Genomic DNA, 17,068 nt, shown 5'->3' with positions numbered 1-17,068 from the left:
TTCCTTGATTGCGTTTTCATCCTTTTATTGATCGATTTGTCAACCTTTCCTGAAGAGTCACGCATTAGACCAGCAAGTAAGTTGAAATTTGACTGAATTTGCTTACTTTTGTGAAGGAATAAAAGCGGGTAATTTCTGCTATGCATGGTTTTTGACGGGTTGGAGATTGTAAAATGTCATCGACCATAGTTCGAAGGTGTCTTGCTTTTCACTTACCTCGATCCACACTTCACTGCGAGAGACATTTATACTTAATCTGGAAACGACACATAATTCTACAGTCCGTTCGATTCCTGCTCAATATTCAAGTCACTTCTCGAACCCTTCGAGCAGTTAAGTCGCCTTCCATCACAGCTCAGTTAATGGCCCATTGTCTTATCTTCTGCCACCATGATTGATTCATTCATTAACTGAAAACGTTAAATCCGCGCGGTAGTTTCCCATGTGACGACGTGGTAGGTATCCATGGGCAACGTTTTAGTAGTTTCACTTTTATGAATTACACAGCAGATTTTAGAATACATCATTGTAATCATAAGTATTTCAATCCTAATATTGGTTTACTGCATCCCTCCATTCTTCTGCATTCAGTATAAATTTCATCATTCTCTGATGGCCTTATTTCACGTATTCCTTAATATGTCCCATTTTAGAATAAAAACTAATACCAACATTATATTTGCCTCCATCAACCAGACTGTTTAAGGAAATCATAATTTCGTGCTTTCCTTTAATTCCTAGCTGTGACACCCTTTGCAATATGCTCCTTCGTTAGCCTGTTCATCACCTCTAATCTGCAGCCATCAGTATAAGAGTATCTCTAGTAATATACATGTACATTTTTGATGCAATTCATGTGCATTTCACAGCAGTAGCTGTAAGCAACTACTTTCGAAATATGCAAAATATCTTCCAGAAGCATTCCATCTGATGAGGCCATGGAATCAAGTGGATATATTATTAACTGCTTGTAGCCAGAGTAAAAATTAGCGACTCGTACATCGTAAGCCTTTAACGATATATAACGGCTGAAGAAACCAATCCGCAAAAACTGGATATTAAATTTTTTTAATTATCTTCAGGGCTTGGAAGTTGCACCTAGAGCCCTACGTGAAGTTGGCGCGTAAAGATAAACCATTACAACATGAGAGTTGTCATGCATTCGAAAGTTACGTGTAATGTAAACGTAGGCATTTCTCCTTATGCTTGACCGGTCTTATATTTTCAGGCAGCGGATTGCCGACGGCGAGCAATTTTCGACCCGGAACAGAAATTAATTTCCGGGCCTCATTCACCCACTCCCCAAATCAATCAATTTTCAGAGACTGGAATCACAGCAGAAAGAGTCGCGTTCGAGTTCTCCCTCGGCCGTACTAGTCTCCCGTTGCTGCAGATTTTCCGCCTCCCTTTCCTTTTTCTCTCCATTTGCATACGTCACTGAACAATTCATGCAAAGAGCACTCCAAGAACGAGAGCCCAATCGTCCTCTACAGGTCTACGCCCTCAAAAGGTGCCACTTGTGCTGGAGGTGGAATTCTCGGGCTGCGAACTTTTGCGTTGCTGCCCAGAGTCGGGGATATAATAGAGATTATCTTTGGCTGCAAAATGATCGATAACCTGATGCAAACGGGATTTATACCGGCAACCAGGCAGGAAGCTAGGAGCACATTCCTCCCACTACAGGTCGTATACTTTGCCATTTTTTCTCCCACTTACGGAATACGTGATAAGTTGCAGTCATTCTGCGGTCACTCTTTCTATTCTGAGGACTGGATTTATACTCAGTATTACAACTTTATGATATTTTCAACTAATCGTTGGGAATTAATGAATAGTCACATTGAATGGTGACTTAAACCGCTGAAACTAGATTTAAAATTTATATTTTAAGATTAGTGATTATTGCCTTTATTGGCATGGGTCATCTCTATATGATAGGCAAACGCTTCAGTATCTAGGACTTAGATGGTATCCGACAAATCACCCACGTGATATACCTTGCCTTACGAACGATTGTTAGATGTAAATAAGCGGTATGCATACGTGCTTGCACCTCTGAAGTAAGTGGAATTTTCATAGGTTGGAATTCTATTCTTAAACAAACCGCCAACGGGCTTTTTTTTATTCTTCCGTGGAATTTTCTCCTGGACTATCGCACACGGGCCTTTGCCATCCTATCCTCTGCATAGGTATCTTCTCATCAAATGAGCACGTGAAAAGAAATTCTTATAACCTCTTAATAAGGTCATTGGAGACATCAAAATCTCGGTTGTTAAACTGTGTTATTTGGGGAACAGAATATTAGGAAAACCTTTACGGAGGATGAGTTCCAATTTCCTCGAAAAACGTCTTTGGAGAAGAATGGCTATTATGCGTGTAATACAGGGGAACCACTTGGAGCTGGTTACATTATGACGGGTGAATGAAGCTTTCATCGTTTAATAGTTTCCAGACGAACGCCCGCAGAGCTAATGAGTATAATTGGGATCGAAAGTAAGGGCAAACTTGCACCAATTGCATGCAGAAACTTGTGAAAGTTGGTCATAGATTCGTGAGCAAATATTTATGCTATTTTTCTAATTAGAATCCTCCTCACCTCTGGGGCTCGTGTATTGGAAATAAATAGCGAATTCTCCTAAGATACGGCCTGATCCACGGATAATTTGTTACTTCTTTGGTATTTATTCCGAAGTAACTCAGTTCCTATGCTTAGGCTGCACCGAAAGCAATCAAAGCGACAGATATTAAGCAGTTTGTTTAAGTAATTCATTTACGAAAGTAAAAGGAAAGGAGTAAGACACTTCTCAGAGATGTTGATTCCATTGGGAGAAAATGAGATAAAACATTTTCTAGGACATGACCCTCCCCGTAACACCATGTTCCTCACTGGTGCGATTTTTTGTTCAAAATTTACGCTGTAATTAATGGTGATTATTGAATTCCTATTTGGTTTATTAATTAAAAAATATTCAAAAATGGACAGAAAATGTAATTTAATGAAAACATGGATATCCCGTATATAAATGCTTAAATATGCATTTCGCTAATACCGTTTTTCCACTAAAGTGGGTGGTTTTTAAACGATATTAGACGGAATGAAGAATTACTAGCAGGTAGATTCTTTAATGGAGACTCCATAGAGACCCATTAACTGAAGAACTTAAAGAACAAACACAACTGTGATGGGTTGCCTAACCCTGAGGCGCCTATCCACCCTCCAAAAGCAGTCCCATCTTCTATGTCCATTTTACAAATGAGGGACGAGAGTGAAGCTATAATGCAATGCATTGGAAGTAGAAAATGCGTATATTATCACCATTCAAAGCTGAAAATCCCCATGGCTAAAACTCAAAATTATGAATCGAACTTATGACCATCCACAGCGTCCAATTTAAAATTATTTTATCATTTGCCTTTAAATTGTACTTCGGCTCTGAAATTGCCATGAAATTTTGATACCAGCAAACTTACGTCAAAAGTACGAATCACTAGTTAAAATGGGCAAATAAAATGGAGGGGAGGCATTAAATTTAAATATGGAAGTGTCCTGAATAAATGAAGAATTCATTGATACTTAAAAATTTATTTGTTTACGCGGAATTAAGTTTAGCCCTCGCTTAAATTTACACGGAGATTTAAAACGCATGCCACCCGTGTCGCTTCGCAGCCTGGTATTTACTCATGCTTTTAACTACCATTTGTAAAAATGCCTCTCAAAATTCAATTGCCTTTTTGTTTGGCATTCTCTACTGTTCAATTAATGAGTTATTTTTCTCCAGTGGCTACTCATCATTTGTGTGCCCGATTGCACCCTATTGTCAAATGGCATTAATAGCAAAAACGGTCTAGGGAAATTTCGATTATTTGAAAGCGTTTTCACAGACTTTGTGAAGGATGGCAATACATTTCGGGGAAAATATTTCAAAGAAGAATGACGTTTAAATGCCGCTTCTTCTCCAGAGAACCAACCCTCTTCAACCTAACCATTAGTTTTTATGAAACATTTGGAATCATGATGACAATGTCCGTCTAAAATGATTTAAAATATTAAACACTTGCTAAGATTTTTCTTATGTCCACTAATCACGTCAGCATTCAGCACGAAAGACTAAAAGACAAGAGGTTTCGTAGGTGTAATTAAACTTACCAGGGCGTATCTATTGTCTCATTAGTTATCCTTTATTAAAAGAATAGCTCTAAAAAACTATTTAACGACTCACATCAATTGCTTTCGGTATAACTTAAATATGCGGACTTCGCCGCTTTGAATAAACACATTATCACAAGTTACACGTAAAAAAGACCCTAACTTTGGGATCTTCGAATGTAAGCTGTATTGTTAAGGCTTAGATTGAAAAAAAATAGCAATTTCGCCACCCACACCTCAATCATGCATGAAAATTCAATGAACACTTTTCAATTTAATGCTGGGAATTTATGAAGTCTGCTCGCAAAACATATTTTGTGAATGGACTAGTCGTGGGAATCCGTCTCATGCACCCTGATCTAGCGCGCAGTTAAATGGATATTCGGCAAATATTGTTCAAATTTCTCTCGGTTTCCAGTGAACAGCAGAAGGAAAGGAGAATACCAGCGGCTGTAGTAATTGGAAACGACTTTTCTGCTGAAAGATTCGATTATTTTTTTATCGCAATGGATTGAGCAGGAAGGAGTAGATGAATGAACACGATCCGTTCGGGGATTCCAATGTATTCATGCGTGACTGGCTGGTTCCACCAGACGCTGATTAATCCTTTGACTCGTCTGCCATTCCGAAAACACACTAGTAACCTCGAGTGCACTATTTTCGGGCGAGCTGTTTCGAGGAGGGAAATGTAGCCGGGCTGGTGTTGACCAATGTATCCGGCGAGTGTTTATGCTTCAAGCCTATTTCTCGGCCGCTCGGCGGAGGCAAGAGAGGCCCGCCGCTGCCCCCGACCCCACCGTCCACCCAAACCTAGCCAATAAAACAGTTTAATTGTCGACGGCTCCCGCTTTGAAGTCGCTTCCCTCCTAAAAACCACCCGCTAGTGTAAACACTACCCACCCCGAGTTGTTTTCCCGCCCCCAAGTCTGTCGCCTCACCAGCCCCCTCTTCCTCCCTCCCGCCGTACTCCCTCCCACAAGCCCACGCAACCCCCAAACTCGCACGCCCCTCTCACGAGCGCCCACGCACACGACCGGTCTAATGCCGCCGCTCTCTCGACTTAACGATGCCGCCGGCGACGGAGTCCGGCTACTCCCCGCTTCACAACAAAATTGAGGCAAAACACGGCCCGCCGTCGGCGAGCCCGTGACGGCGGCAGATTGTAAGAGGCGCGGCGGCGCGGTGAGACACACACGGCCCCCCATTCACGGCAAAGACGGATGGGTGGAGGAGTCCCCGCGTCACTCGGGAGCCGATAAATTTTGCCTCATTTATTTTTGACGAGATGAGAACTTTATGGGATGGCGTCCCTGAGGTTATCTGGGCGGGGGGTGTGGAGAGGCAGTGGGGCCGTGCGGAATGGAGAGGAATACATCGAAATCTTATCGATATGGAAATAAGGGGGACCCAAAAATAACAGGGCTGATAAATGTTATAGAAATACGAAAAGGGTGGTTCAGTCGGTACACTATAAAGGAAAACTTCAAAAATGTCCATTGCTTTGTGACATACAAATGTTACCGACTCAGAAATTTCCTTCTATAAAAACGAAATAAATATATGCCCTTGGAAAACTGGGTAGACTTTTGTCCCCTTCAGACACTACTATCACGTACATATTATGTATATAAGCTACGGAAGAAATGTAAATCATTCATATTGATATGCCGATATGATTAATTGATTTGCCACTTTAACTCTTTTTCTCGACTATCTATTCCAGAAATGGGAGATGATCGCACCATATCCGTTGGACATTATGGTGAGGCATTAGGACTTGTCTAGAGCCCACCCCCTGCTGAATGTCTATTGGGAACATCAAATGGAATTAGAAAGATTTTCCTGAAAATAAGTTTATTTCAGTAACAGCGTAGCATCCCTAATGAAGGAGCAGCAAATGTAGGCTTCAAATATCATTTTAGCTAACTGTAAACGATTGTGCATCATAGGATGGAATTTTCCGGGATTAATAATAGCAAAATATATGCTCTAATTGCAATATTGAAGAATGACGGAACCAATTTTATTTCTGGGAGGGGGGGGCACTAACTATCGGGAACTTAATTAATGTGATAAATTTGATGACATACATACTCAATGCATTTGTGTATAACACACTAATACACACGAACCACACGACACACACACACACACACACACACACACACACACACACATATATATATATATATATATATATATATATATATATATACACACACATACGTGTATATGTGTGCACTCATAAATACTTACATGGTGTGTGCGATCTTGGGAAATCGATACTTTTCTGGTGTTTTCACTCACACTCTACAAAACGGAAAATCCTTCTCAAATTCGGGTATTTCCATCCTCTATAAAGGGCAATGACTAGTCACACCTCCTTCATGGGTAATCGACCAAAATCCAGTAGAAGGTTTTAGTGATGCCGCCGAAAACAAAACCTGCGCGTGAAAACATCACAATTCTTTTGCATTTCAGCCTGATAACAGTAAGCCTCACGTCCGTAATTTGTCGGGATTTCCTCCTCCATGCCGCTCAATTTGTGCCGCAATATTTACGTATGTTTTCAGCCTCTTCGAAGGGAATTCTTCGTTAACGAAATTTGCCTGCCTTGATTACGTACGATAGGTTCGATCATTCCTCAAGGCACCAAAAGAAAAACAAGACCAAATTCTGTTGGCCAACTGGAGTCGTACTTACACCACGGTGGCTGCACTCCCAAAAATCGGAGACCTTCAACTCTCCCTCATCCCGCGGGGTCGGGCGGCGTCACATGGAGAGGGGCACGCCATGCACCCGGAATCCGCGCCAAAGTCGACCGGCGCCCGCTCCCCGCAAACCATCCCTCCGCCCTCCTCTCCCCCGTCCACCCACCACCCGCCGCCCCCGCAATCTCCTATCCACGGCCACTAATTTAACTCACCAAACCCTCGGGAGCATCTCTTTTTTTGGAACGGCAGCTGCCCACAACATAAAATAAATCCCTAGCCTACTTCATTTGTTTACGGAGGTGGGGTGTGGCGGCACCCTTTGTGTGCCCGCCAACAGGTTTATGTGGCAACAGACGCCGCTGTTGCTGCTGCTACCGCACCCCGTCGCATTTCCCGATGAGATGACGGGCGCCTTGGAATGCTCCCCCAACCCATCCTCCCCACCACCAGCCGTCCCACAGTGCGGTGGGCGCTGGGCAACGGCAGGCGTCGTCTTCAAGTGCCGAGCGGTCAGCGAGAAGGCGAACCAGTGCAGGTTACCACTGATGGAAGATTTTCCAATCGAGTGGGAACATTAGTCAACTATGGAGCCTCGATTAAATCCACTTGGGAGAGTAGCTCTTGGGGGAGGAGGTCGAGAGCGTGCAGAAAGGAAGGATTGTACATGGAACCGCCGTCCACCAGCAAAGACGCTAGGAAAAATCTAAAAGCCACGGGAAAATGAAACGAGAAGTGGCACTCGCGTTCAACGTCCTCACCTTTTGGCAGTCAAGCAGCACAAACTCCCTAATCTGAACTGTGGCCTAGTCGGAAGAATAAGTAATAATTCTATCCAGAAATATTTAAAGAACACAGGTTATGCGATTTTCTAGAAACAAAAAGGCTAAGCTAAACATTAAAATAGGAGGGCAAAAGCTAGAGCAGGTAGAACAGTTTACGTATCTCGGTAGTGTTTTGGACCAACACGGTCAAAGTACTAGGGACGTAAGGAGAAGAATTGCGCTAGGCAAAGAGGCTGTCACAAGGAGGAGGGAGTTGATGACAGGGACGTTGAGTAAGGATGTTAAGAAAAGACTCGTAAAAACTTTGATATGGAGCGTAGCTATGTACGATGCGGAAACGTGGTCATTGAAGCAGGAGGATAGACGTAGATTGGAGGCTTTTGAAATGTGGGTGTGGAGAAGAATGGAGAAGGTGAAATGGACAGAGAAGAAAACAAATGAGGAAGTACTTGGTATGGTGGGCGAAGAGAGGGGTTTGTTGGGAGAAATCCTATGGAGGCAGGAAAAGTGGATGAAGGCGGTGTTGACCGGCAGTGGGGTGTTGAAGACTGTGATAGAGGGAAGAATGTTGGGGAAAAGAGAAAAGGGAAGGAACAGGATAGCGATGTTGGATGGGATGAAGGGAGGAAGAAAGTACTCAGAGATGAATAGGGACCTGATATAGAGTAGGATGATGGATTTTGTGTTTTGTTAGGAGTAATAAAATGTTTGTTTGGTAGTTGTGTCCATCCAAAAACCTACCTTAACCGGTAGATTACCTTAATATATATATATATATATACATATATATATATATATATATATATATATATATATATACTCATATATACAGAAACAGATATAAGGAAAAGGGATAGGAACACATATAAAGGACGAACACAATAGAGGTGGGGAAGGCGGAATTGAACGGATCACAAGAGTAAAAATATTTCCTCAACCGGGACTCGAACACCGGATCTTTCCACTTGCCGGGCGGATGCTCTTAACCACTTGAGCTATCGAGGATAGCGGGATTTCGTGTTTGAATGTGTATTTGGCCAATGTGGCTCATCTCTTTCTTCTGGCTATGCGTGCCACGAAACGCACTGTTCCTTTCCTGTATGATGTTGTATGAATTCTAACCCACTGTCCTTTCCTTTCCTTGTGTATTGTCTATTTCTCCTTTGGTGGGTGAAACAGCCCCCTGACGCCATCTCTTGGCTGAAAGAATCGGGGCGCTTGGCGACATATTAGACCCACGGATCTCAGGGTAAATTGACTATCCTCGATAGCTCAAGTGGTTAAGAGCATCCGCCCGGCAAGTGGAAAGATCCGGTGTTCGAGTCCCGGTTGAGGAAATATTTTTACTCTTGTGATCCGTTCGATTCCGCCTTCCCCACCTCTATTGTGTTCGTCCTTTATATGTGTTCCTATCCCTTTTCCTTATATCTGTTTCTGTATATATGAGTATTTATTCGCCGTTTGGCGGGATTTCGTGTTAGAATGAGTATATATATATATATATATATATATATATATATATGTATAAAATTGGACAGCAACAAACAATATAGAAACACATTAAAATATCACTCACACGTTATTTCTTGATCATTTCGACGGAATTCTGCTCCGTCTTCATCGGAAGATATAGAAGTAATGACTCTGAAAATATATATATATATATATATATATATATATATATATATATATATATATATATATATATATATATATATATATATATATGTATATATTCAGCAATTACGAATTTCTCGATAACGTGCTGCGTGACCTCCACGAAACTGAGTAGCAACCACAGGATACCTTACCGCGCATGCGTGAAATGTCAAGACTGCCGTCAAGACTCCTTTTTTAGAAGTGAAACGCATTGTCTTACCGTCAAGGCAATATAACTGAGGAAAAGGATCAGTGACTTGGCATCAAGTTTTGCTTTAAACTTGGGCATTCATTCGAAGAAATTATTCGCTTGATTAACACGACGGGTATCGATGATATTGAAATAAAACGGGGTATCGATGTATTCAAGTTGGACCCAAATTCGTGGTGAGCGATCCACATTTTGAATGACCATCAACCAAACAAATCCCTGAACATGCCGATCGCGTACGAGTTGCAATTAATGAAAATCGACGATTTACAGGGCGAGAGTTAGACACAAATCTAGTATCTCCAAAAGCTACTGTATCTGAGATTTTAATTGAAGATATCTGTATGAAACGAGTGGCTACAAAATTCGTTCCACGGCTGCCGTTCCAAGAGCCAAAATGAATTCATCAGCAGTTGCAGGGGACTTGCTACATGGCGCAAACGATAACCCAGATTTTCTAAAAAAAGGTTGTAACTGGAGATGAGTCATGTGTCTACGGCTATAACCATGAAACGAAAAGCTCAGTTTCCAATTGAACATGCCTGGTTCTGCTCGTCTGGAGAAGCCATGGCAAAGTCGAATCAACATCTAAGTCATGTTGGCCATCTTTTTCGATCACGAAGGTGTGGTCAATTGTATGTTCCTCCAGGTCAAACAATAACTAAGGGGAATTACACCGAAGTTCTTCGCCGGCATTTGCAGTGAGGGTAAAACGGAAGCAGCTCGGGGCAAGTTGTGAATAGCACCTTTACCATTTCAATGCACCTGCCCACTCATCACCTGCGGTGCAGGATTTTCTGGCGCAACATAGAATCACACAAGCCGCTTAGCCATCATACAGTCCTGATACCGCTCCCAGTGACTTAGTGACTTCTGGCTTTTTCCGCTGGGATAAGTGTGGTTCCAAAGGGAGTATTTCGAAGGGAAATATGTTTTCATTGTTGTAGGTCGACTATTTTCTTCACAAATTGCGTGGCTTGTCACTTTCCGCGTCCGGGTGGGTATACATGCGTATACGAATGCTGTCCGGAAGGTATCCAGCCATGCAATATTCTGAGAAAAAAAGCCTACCTAGAACAATCAGGCCTTAGTCCCCTTCGAAGTACTCCCATTAGGACATCGCATATGCACTTACTCCAGAATATCTTCAACTTTTCAGAACAATGGGGAAAGTCCTTTTCGGAACAGTAATCACCTTCCTCGTCGCATTCTCCCTTGTCTCGTAAACCGAATATTGGGCAGACTGACCGAAAAAGACTCTTGTTTCAGGGTTAAAGCCGTAGAGCCATGATTCATGTCCTATCTTTTTTGGAAAACCGAGGTCACCATTTGCGGCAGGGAGCAAGTGCCTCAAACTGCAACCCGACTTTCTCAATGTTGGCTAGAAGAGAGAGAATGCGAGGAAGCATGCAGCTGATGACAAATATGAAAAAGGATTGTGCCGATTGTTTTAAAAAGTGGAAGAGACGCTGGGATAAGTGTGTGAGGTCCCAAAGGAAGTACTACGAAGGGGACTAAGGTGTCAATTTTCTAGGTAGACTATTTTCTCAAAATATTGCATTGCTGGGCACCTTCCAGACAAACCTAGTATAGAGGAAGATTAGCTTGGCGTAAAATTTAATATACCAAAGCTAAGTTTCCCTCATTCGGCAGAGGATAAAATTGTTCATCTCACTGCACGAACCTTGAAATGAAGTCCACTTTTCCATAAAAATGCAACAATATCCAAATTTCCATACATTTTTGGCTCAAAAGTTTCACATCTGATAGGTACGCATTCGTTCCAGGATATTTTAAACTATCAATATAATTGACAAAATTTTTTTTCCAGAGTAGGTACTAGCAAACTGCATGAGCTGAAATTCATGAACCTATTTCTTCCGAATGCAGAAAGAAATAGGTACATGTTGTAACCAGTTTCCAGGAAAAAAGTTAGACAGTCATAATATTTCACGACTTCCATTTGCTTCTCGCAGCTAGATTTGTATTCATCGTCACCGCACTTCGTAAGCGTACCAGGGTTGTGACCCATTTTAAGGTTACAGGGAGCTTTATTGCCAAGTGATTTATTGTCCACTTGGTTTTCTTTTTTGACACTCACGTCAAACAGTTTTATTTAGAGGGGGCGTAAAAAGTCTATTTGACGTTTTAAGTGAACCTTTGAATCGGCGAGAGTTGGAAAAATACACAAAACCTCAGCAAGGAAAACAGATCCATGAAGTATTTGTTTCTTTTTAGAGTTCTTAAAGCAGGTAATGCTTTACTGTATGCGCATGATACATATTCACAAAACAATAACCGGTGCTGAGTGATTCGCCATCTTTACAGCAACAAAAACCGTGTTAATTTATTTTAATAAAAATTAAATTTAACAGTAATTATTAATGATTTTAAATTGTTTCATCATAAATATTCTCAAGTTTAAACGTTGTATCTAGTTTCCTGCATTCAATATTGAAAAAAAGCCAAATCCCGAATCATTTTATGTAGATTTATGAAGAAATAGAGTATATTATATTATGTGCTTTTGCGCATGCATATGTTTACACACAAAAACACAATTAAAGGAACACATACGTACTAAATATCCACATTCATTCGTAGTAATAATAAAGTGGTAACAAAGATTTCCAAGGTCTTAATTATGGGCTGGTCTGACCAGAGTTTATTCGAAACAGCGGGTAAAAAAAGCGGGTTTCACTTCAAATTTGGCTATCAATTTCGATTCCACCATCAAGCAAAAGTTTCATGATTGTATTATTTCGGTAGAATATTGATTTTTAATTATGAATAAATCAAATCTCCGTTGAAGACACGGTAAATAACTCTAACTCATTCTGATGAGCAGAATTCAATCTAAAATACCTGGCTGACGTAACATACTCACCAGTGATTTACTAGGATGATAAGCTCACGTTGCAATCGCTATAAAAGGACTAGAAACATATACTTGTATGAATCTGTTGAAATGCGTGTTTAGCCGATAATGGAGAAACATCTTTGAAAACTTCACGGGGACGGCGAAACCATCAAATGTCGTTGAGGCTTCAAATATTTGTTTCCCCAAGGCTCTTCTTTCAGCCGAGTCAAGCATATGCCCCAAGCCTGCTTCCCTCCGCTCTGTTCCCCCTCGAATTCTGGAAGAGCTCCCCTTCTCCATCTCTTACCATCGAATACCTTACCTCGGCACAAGGAGCGTTTAGTGTCCTTATGTAACACTGTTGCTGCCGTGAAACGGACCACAGAAACACTCTTATACCACACCCACTTGACAAAATAAATGAGTACACGTGCTGAGAGACTTCCTGTGCGAAATTCTAATCGCTGTCCGCTGGTGCTTGATATTCACCCATTTTTTATGCCCAATTTCAACAAACTTTTATGTATTCTTTTCAATGGTATTCTAAGAAGTGAGAGGTTTTCGTACAACATAATCGGTGTCTTTTATAATGGTATTGGGTGCACGTTCTCGTCCTTTTAGGGTGTATGAAAATTCTTGTCTCAATGTCCTTGGAAAGGGCTCGAGTGCATACAGTGATAGCTGATTTACAGAAAATAAAGATGGATACGTCAACGCAATTGATATAATATGGATAATTTAAACCAATTCTTTCTTTTTGAATATGGAGCGCGTATGGCACATTTTCTACGAGTCCAAGTTGAGCTACTGAAGATTTAACTGACTGAGCATTCCAGAAATATGCCAAAGAAAAAGTTATTTTCTATCGTGTTGCAACGACAGAAACATGCAACATTTTGAAGGAATTCATTTTAAATGAAAATATTTTACGGGTTTTATCAAAGCAGATAAATCGCTAGATTTTTGCTCGACCACTTTAGTTAGCGTGGAAATTCTTTACTCTTTAAATATCAAATATTCTCTCACTCTCTTTTCCCACCAAGTTGACTTCATTCTGAAAATATAATATAACATTTATTTCCAAACCGTTCCGTATAATTTAATACATATTCATGAATTATCTTTTACATGTCGTATACATGTACATATAGTAAATATTACTGAAGATTATTGACGCCACCTGGCCCATAGACAAATTCTTCATGTGTTGAAAAAAATAACACCCTAATTTGAAATTGTTACAGATGAGATTCACTTAGTCAATTTTATGCTCTATTAGCGTTTCCGATTGATATATCTGGCAATTATTATCCCGATGTTATGATTAATACGCCGAGGTTTAGGCGTCACCAAATTCAGAATTTTTTCGTGGGTCCAATGCCTCTCTTGCCAACTGTATTTTCAGTTTTGATTCATTGTGTGAGATAGTATGTTCAATAGAATATTATTTAAACCTTAAATGTTTTAGAAAAAATGAAATTGAGAGTAAATTGGCTTAAATCTGGGGATTAAGGTGAACTCCAGTATTTTTCTGGCTTTCTCCGTGCAACCAACAACCTTTTCAAAACCTCATCTCATTGACTTCAACTAAAAATATACATATTTCTGGAAATACCCGCGGATCTACAATAAAGTAATTTGGTAGAAAGAAGTTTCATTACGGAACATGTAGAATTGTTCGAATGAGAAGGGGAAGAAATAGTGTTGTTTAGCGTGATAAATACAAATGACACGTTTTTGATGATGACAAGAGAATATAATTTAAAACATTATCTTTGCTAGTGTAAACCAATGGGAAATTGAGAGGAACAACTGTGGTTCAAACTGATGATAAGAATAATTTACGTCAACTGTGAACATTGGAATCCACATGACCGAGGTTAACCTCATTTATTTGCCTAGAAGAAGGATGTAATTTGTCCAAAAATTAGGAAAATGGGTTTTTTCGTTCCGTCTCATTTTCTTCTTCTTGTTTTCCCGTTACGTCAAGGTTCCTTCACCAGCGGAAAAATTGAATTAATAAGATATAAAACGTCGCGGGTTAGTTCATGTAATGGTTGATGGTGATTGACGAGTTCCCAAGTTGGTATTCGTGACTTTTAGTTACGAATTCTCCTTCAACAATAGAATATCACAGCCGGGTTAAAAGGGTAACGGTTAGTAGTTGGGGTTTGGGGAGATTGGAGTTGGAAGAGGGTGTTTGACTCGGTACGATGTTGACTTTCGGGGAGCGCGATTGCTCGGGGAAAAATGCGTTTGGAGGCAAGTGGATGAGGAAGGGAAGGGCGTCAAAGGGTAGCGATGAGAGGGAAAAAGGGAGAATAGGAAGCTAGGGGAGGTTAAGTCAGGGTATGCAAAGGGATTTCAAAATTGAAATGTAAGCCAACTCATATGATGGGTTTGACCCGAGGAGGGTCCCTTGGATGATAAGGATGAGGATGCAGGCGTTGAAGGGCTAGTCATGCAGATTAGCACACTCTGCCACCTATAAACACAAATTTTGTGAAAAGCTCCCGCGGGGGTTGTTTACTTGTAAGTTAAGTGTTATTGCTGAGCCCTGCATAGAATGTTTGGCATTGATTAGTGAATATAAGGCATATCACAGTGTCTCAGGTACAGGTTTCCCATTGTGTATTTGGTAATGAAATAGTCATAAACGGGTTAAATGGACGATTGGTGAATAGAGGTTGATAGGGATTCAGGAGTTTGGCAAAAGTTTAAATTGAAGGGCAAGTGGTTGTCCCTAGTATCCCTGGAGTGATTGGATAGACGTACGCATACAACTAATGCATTATCCTTTTTGATTACGAACAAAATATTAATCGTTCTCTAGAATACGATATGGATTAGGGATTTGAAAGAAATTTAGGTAGTTAAGTTTCAACTACTCCCATCGGGATGGAAAAGTATGTATGTTGGATGCTAATTAGATAATCGGTACAAAGAAATTGATAAACCTTTTTACCAAGTGTATTATTTACTTTCTAATGCGGATTACTAATATTAAACAACCGTATTTACTGCATACTTGCAGAGGAATTTTGCCGTATCAATTACACTTTTATTGAGAAATCTTTGATACAAAATAGTTCCTTTTAATAATACTACAATTTCGACATTAGGCAAATTTTAATGCCCAGATAATGAATGTGGCCATAAAATCATATTTATGGCCAGAAAATAGTAGATATAAAGAGAAATAAGTAATTGCTTTTTTAACACAATAAAGCCCAATACATAGATATATTATTCATTTCTATACGCTTGCTTAAGTGCAACATAAATAAAGAAAGAAGAAATACCCTTTGAGGTCACATTAATATTATTTATTAGCGCTCATTACAGTATTTACAAATTCAACTACGTATCAATTCAGCATCCAATTAAATAACATCCCCGCACCTATTAGAGAGCAGGATTAGGTAGAAATATTCACTCAGCTTACTAAATTTATATTTTTGTAATTCACAGGGATTGTTAACCACAAGAACCCCCCAGAAAAATATTCAAGAAAATCTGGAGCATCAAGTACCACACACGTTGAGTTCAAATGTAACAGAGGCACTCCTCACACAAGGGTTGGACTATTATTAGCATCACGGCTTAAAGATTCCAGAAAAGAGCTATTTTAACTGCAGTAAAAATTTCTCTCCGATGAAGAATATTAATTACGTTAACTGTATGCTCCAAAATATCAACCATACTACATCTAATTCAGGGCTCCTTCGATAATTTAATAATCAGAGAAATGCAATTAGATATGTGCAATAAATAAATAGATAACAAAAAGCCATACATTGGGAAATCAGTTCATCTGAAACAGAAAAAAGAGAATTGGATAAGTTTTGTGACTTTGAAACTCGAAACAGGTATTTGAATCGCCACGATCGCCACACAGCCGTTTCAGCTCTTAAACTCGGAGGAGATTAATTTCGACTATTTACGTCGCATCGCGCGTGCATTTAGGAGTGAGGGGGGTTTCAACTCCCTCTCTCTCTTCCCCCCCCTCCCTCCTTAAGGCTAAGCCCCGTAGTGATGACTCATATCTTGAGTATCAGGCGGTCTATAAAACCATTCCCTAATGCATAGACAAAGGAGTTTCGCACTTGGACGATGCAAGCAGGTCAGGAATCTGCTGCATTGCCACCCCAACGTCCGGTAATTCGCCATCGTGACGATCGGCGGGCTCCATTCGAGGGAGCACGAGAGGGCGTGAAGTGACCGTGTGGAGCAGGCAGGCGGCAGTGCGCGGCGGCAGCATCGCTCCCGAAGCGAATCCAAGTGTCTGCGAGCACACCCACTCTCTCCTCGCGTCCCCCCTCTAAAACCGTGCTCATGGCCGAGTGGGTAGATTGGTTCGCCATTTCGAGCTCGGGCGGGGGTCTCGGCGGGAATCGCCCGATCAAGTACTGTCGGACACATGTGGTCCAGGGCCGGTACCGAATGTGAATGCATTTCAGCTCTCGCAAAATGCGGCGATGAGGTTCGCGCCATCACGCTCATTAATTGCCAATGGCCACCCATGAGTAGGCTCCCCCGCTTCCATCGAAGGGGTATTTCTCGATGGGGGAAGCACATGTACCTTCCTGCCTCTCAAAATTCATTCTCTGCGCCTCGAATTTACCGCCACTCGGTGACTTGGGAGCTCGCGTTCATGTCATCATCAACACGAAGGCGAATTGAATGCTCAATACC

General features: G+C 40.9%; 1 protein-coding gene across 1 annotated transcript in view; it reads right to left on the bottom strand.

Moving 5' to 3' along the window:
• The window catches only part of LOC139685792 (segmentation protein Runt-like), a 51,766-nt gene that overhangs the window by 6,810 nt on the left and 27,888 nt on the right, over nucleotides 1–17,068 (bottom strand). The window lies entirely within an intron of this gene.

This window comes from Hetaerina americana, unplaced genomic scaffold, assembly GCF_022747635.1.
Source record: "Hetaerina americana unplaced genomic scaffold, ioHetAmer1.1.p SCAF_12, whole genome shotgun sequence".
In the NCBI taxonomy this organism is placed as follows: domain Eukaryota; kingdom Metazoa; phylum Arthropoda; class Insecta; order Odonata; family Calopterygidae; genus Hetaerina; species Hetaerina americana.
The sequence above is the reverse complement of the archived record's forward strand: the minus strand, read 5'-3'. Positions and strand labels throughout refer to the sequence as shown.